Source organism: Odontomachus brunneus, unplaced genomic scaffold (assembly GCF_010583005.1).
Source record: "Odontomachus brunneus isolate Ranch 3 - 2012 unplaced genomic scaffold, Obru_v1 Obru_scaffold_094, whole genome shotgun sequence".
Classification (NCBI taxonomy): domain Eukaryota; kingdom Metazoa; phylum Arthropoda; class Insecta; order Hymenoptera; family Formicidae; genus Odontomachus; species Odontomachus brunneus.
The window spans coordinates 852,236-857,422 of record NW_022639544.1 but is presented as its reverse complement, the minus strand read 5'-3'; positions in this window follow the sequence as shown (position 1 = coordinate 857,422).

The following is a 5,187-nucleotide window of genomic DNA, read 5'->3' as shown; positions in this document are numbered from 1 at the left end:
CTGCCAGAGATTGATTACTATGTGTTACTATATTGGAAGCAAGTTCATCGAGCTTACTATCATAGTCACTTGAGCTGGAGAGGGAGGATGAGAGAGATCCCCGATGTGAGCCCCCAGAATCAGTAGAGTACATTTCAAATCCAGATGAGTAGGTCGGCGATGAGAGTTGCTCTTTATCATGAGATACATTAGCCCAACGGTAGCTTGGGTTTCCGTCTGGAAATATAAAGTCAGCTAATGTAGGTAAATTGTTGTTATAGTGAAAGTCAACTATAAACCAATTCTCGTCCAGAAGATGACCAAATTTTGAAAGATATATTTGAGCATCAAATCCGATCCCACGCCTAACTTTGCCATGGAAACTTTGATTTTCCTATTTTCGATAAATATCGGGCAAGAGAGCGAAGCTGCAGAATGTCCAACCGTTTTAGCCTTTCTTCTAGAACAGTTTATACAACACAGTATGGTGGCCTGGCATTTCGCAACTATCACTTCTTGAGTCAAAAACTTTTATGATGTGAATTTCGAATGGTCCAGTATGAAATACTTCGTATTTATTTGAAATTAGCGAGATGAATCTTTCCGGTAGGGTGAATTTGGAATGGTTGCTCGGAATAGAAATTCTTGTGTCCTCAATGTGAGAAGAAGCGGCGCATTTTTCTCTGGGTTTTAATTCCGCCACGACATTAGGTCTGTTCTTTTGCTCTGCACTGCTGCACTGGTGCAATAAGTTAGAGGGAGACAAATATATATTTGTCTCACTCTAACTTATTGCACCAGTGCAGCAGTGCAGAGCAAAAGAACAGACCAATTGTTCACTGAGATAACCGAAACGCTGACAGTTATGAGTACCTTTTTACTTTTTGTATGAATGGAGAAAATTTCACAAGTTTTCCTAAATAAAGTGCACAAGTTGGAGGATTCACATTATTGAATGTGATGATGAATGCATTAGAGGTCGTTCTCCTTTTCCTTAGAGTTTCCTTAGAGTTAGAAAACCTTCTTCGTAACATTTTAACCTGAAGTGATCGAGTCCAGTTATCAGATTTACCAGGCATTGGACTAAAAAATTGAATTATTTCTTCGGGAGTTTCGGAAGAATCGATATCCCAGGTAATATATTTCTTGAATATTCTGGGATATAGGCAATCCAGATAGAATGTGGAAATAATGAGCTACCAATGTCTTTCATATGATCCATCATCAAATTAGCAGTATCTCGGTCAGTAAAAGAGATTAAGAATTTGTAAGATCCCAACAAACGTAGGTTGAAAGCTTTGTTCCATACATCAGGGATGATTTTGCAAATTGCTTTTCCAAGTCTAACTTGGCTTATCAAGTCACTTCTTGTGTCAAAAACGTGTTCATGTGTATTCACTTCTTGAGTCAAAAACTTTTATGATGTGAATTTCGAATGGTCCAGTATGAAATACTTCCCCCTCCATGCCGCCACCTTATCGTGGTGGAGGGGTACCGGCGATCCGGTGAAGGCTCGGCGGTAGTACCTTTCGGCTCCGGCCGTAAGGGAGGCCCCTACCTGAGGATCGCTGGCGAACGGCGGCAACGGGGAAGGAAAACCCCCACAGAAAACCGGACCGCGGTGGGCTGCAGCCCCGCGGTTGCTAGAGAGGGACGTAAATCCCTCCACTGCAGGGGAGCCCGGCGACTCCCACAGGGCCGATGGGCCCAATCGCCGGTAGGGGTAGGCGGCCCTGACTCCAATCGCCCGGCCGGCTGGGGCCGTTAGGTGGGGCTCGCTCCACCACCAGCCACCGGGGTGGGGTTCGGGGTTGGGGGGGCCTCCGCTCCGGGACGGGGAGAGCACTCCTCCCGGAGGGCAAGGAGAAGAACCCGACTCTCAAGGCACCCTGCCGAGAGAGCGGGTTGCCCTCAATCCGCTCAGCGTAGGAGTAGTCCTGCGTTCGAGCGGGGAAAGGTACCCACACCCGCGACTGCACACCGGAGGAGTGCCTCACGGTTCGCGGGGGGTGGAGGGGTGTCCGGGCCGCTCGAACGTATTTCGAGGTCAGGGCCGGCACCCTGGGATTGGCGCCGGCTTTAGGCCAGCGACTTCTCCCGTGTGGGCAGCTGCGCACGGGAGTAATAGGGGAAAGTTGAACGGGCCCGGTTCGTCCAATATGGGCGGCCGGTGCCGGGGAGCTGACCCCTACAGCGGGGGCGGCCGGGTCCCAAATGCCAGTACGGCAACCAGTCTTCTCTCTCGGGTGGCCGCTGCGCCGAGAGAGTACCAGGGGTAGGCGCGGCCGATTGGCCCATCGGGCGGTCGGTCGGGTCGGCCCTTACAGCGGAGAGCCCGAGGGGCGGCGATTGCGACATGGTAAAGTCGCAGCCCCGGGCGGAGTCATCAGCTGGCGCCCACGGCGGTACGCGGCATGGGTGGGTCGCAACACCCTTTCGCCGTTGTTCGTTCGTGGGGCCCCCCGCGTGGCGGCGGCCCCGACGGTGCCCACATGGTCGGAGGTGTGGGACCCCCGAAACCGGCCCAGTCCATTATGGACTGGGGCGGGAGTAGGGGGCTGAAGCCCAGTGCCCCCTGTGCGGAATTCCCGGGGGGCCAGAGGCATAGGTCCTCTCCCGGCGAGTACGCCGGGCATCCTCCTTCTCCTAACGGGGGGGGAGGATGGGAGATTCACCGGAGGACCGAGCCGTCGGGGTTGGTGGGATGAACTACCAATGGCAGAACAAACCATCGGAGTAGAAAAGGTCAGGGCCGCCACGTCATCGGCGGTCCTGGAGACCACAGGCTCGCCTGTGGTCTCGAGTGAGGCTGCAGCTGCGGCCTCACAAGAGGGAGGGACAGAGGGCGTGCCGGCCACCAGCCGCCCTCAGGGGGATACCGGCGAAGAGCCGGAGAACAGGAGCGACGGAGGATGCGGGGTGCCCAGTCGGGCGGCCTCGCCCTTCGCTCGCCCTCATAAGGTGGAGGGGCGGCGAACAAGGTCCGCCTCTCGCGGACGCGCGTCGGCCGGGGGGCGGGAGAACTCTCCTTCCCTCCCGGGCGGCGGGCTGGAAGAGGCCGTAGCCTCGACATCGGCGGCGGGAGGTGCTGGCCGGAGCAGGACACCGTCTCCGTCTCCGTCCGAGCTGCGACGATCGCCCAGAGTCGCAAGCGGGCGAGCGGGCGCTGGCTCCAAGAGTGGAGTCAGCGCTTTAGTTGTGCAAAGCGATCGGCTCGGGGAGGAGGAGGGGGAAGACGCGCTGATGGAGGAGATCTACAATCCCTCCATCAAGCCATCGTCGAAGAGAGCCCTCCAGGCGGAACAAGAGGAGACCGGGATCTTCAACAGCCTCCGGGGGCAATCCGCGCCCGAAATCTCGTCCATGGCGCTTAGAGCCGTGGACGAGGTGAAAAAGGTCGCGGAGAGGTCCCGCAACCTCAAGGGGCCCTATCGCGGGGCCCTGTGGAGTGCCGCGGCCAGGATGGCCGCGACGAGCCTCGCCCTAGTGCAAAGGGCCAACAACACCGACGGGTCCGGCACGGGCGAGGCTACAAGGAGTGAGGCGGCGGCGGCAGCGAGGGAGCTGGCGCGTGCAGAGGCGGAGGCCGGGACACTCCGCCTGCAGGTCGCCAGCCTCAAAGCACAGCTGGAGGAGGCCCGTAGATTCGGCCCCTCCAGCAGCCAACCGGGAGAGACCTCGTTCCCCATGGAAGTGGACGGGGAGGATGGCGACAACAACCATGGGACTAGGCCGCGGGGGGGTCATAACAGCAGGGACTCCTCCGCGGACCGGAAGAGGAAGAGGGCGGGACGCCGGGATGGTGACTCCTCGTCCTCTCCCGACGACACAAAGAGGAGGGCATCCCGGCGGATCCTGTCCACCTCCAGTGATGAGGAGATGGCGACGGAGGAGACCGCCGGGCCCATCAGGGCCCTAATCCCGACCTCCGAGGAAGCGGAGGTCGGGAAACGCTGTCGAGAAGAGGTGGCACGTGATATGGCGGGAGGGACGCTCCTCCCGGGAAACGCCCCCCCTTTGAAGGCGCGCGGCGGGGGTGGCAATCCGGCATCTGGCGGCTGGAAGAAGGGAACCGCGACGGTGGCGACGACAGGCAGAGGGACGCCCCAGCAAATGCAGTTGGAAGACCACCGGAAGACTTGCCCGGATGAAGAGCTAGTCTATGGGAAGTCTAGCGGGGAGCTAGAGGCCTTGGCGGCGGCCCTATTTCCCCGCATAATTGAGGCCCTGCGGGCCGAACTCTTCGGGTTATCCGGGGGGCGACCCGCACGGCTCCGGATGACCTCCCAGAAAGGGAGGAGTGGGGCGACTACGGAGGGTGGGGCAAGAAATGCCCCCCAACCCCTCCGAACCCGCCCCGATCCCCGGCAACCTCTGCCCCCAACGATGAGGGGGGGAGGAAGTGGGGGGAAAAGAAAAAGAAGGGAAAAAAGAAGAAGAGCGGCGGGGGTGAACATCAGCCTTCAAATGAAGTAGCTGCTCCCCGCTGCCCATGCGGAAGAAGTGGGCCCCCCCCCCTCAGAAGAGGACCGCGACCTCGCGGTCCTCGGGGGCCCATCACAGCCCTTCTCCCTCCGAGACCGGGTCCGAATCTTGGGCCCGGGTGGTAGGGAGAAGAGGAAAGCAGGGAGGAGAGAGGTCGAAACAGACCTCTCAATCCGCCCCCCAAAAGCCGCGGCCCAAGCAGGGTACCACGGCTAAGGGAGATGGTAAGGAGAGGAAGATCTCCGGAGCTACGAGGGGCGGGAAGAAACCCGCCCTCCCCAAGGCTCCTTGCGCCGCCGCGATCACGGTGAGCTGCCCCGCCGGCAGCTACGCCGACGTGATGCGGCGGGCGAGGGGCCAGATCGACCTGGGAGAGCTAGGGATCGAGGACCTCAGGACCAGGAGGGCAATCACTGGGGCCCTGGTCCTGGAGGTCCCCGAGGGACACGCCAGGGCGGACGCCCTGGCTAATAAAATGGCGGCCCTCTTCGCCGACAAAGAGGATGCTCGTATTGCGCGTCCGACGAAGAGGGCCGACATCCGGGTCCGCGACCTGGACGATGCGGCCACCGTGGAGGACGTCGTCTCCGCGGTGGCGGTCGCCGGGGGCTGCGGACCCGGTGATTTGAAGGCCGGGGAGATCCGCCCTGGACCCGACCGCATGGGGACCCTCTGGCTGAGGTGTCCCCTTGCGGTCGCTAAGAAAGTTACGGACGGGGGACG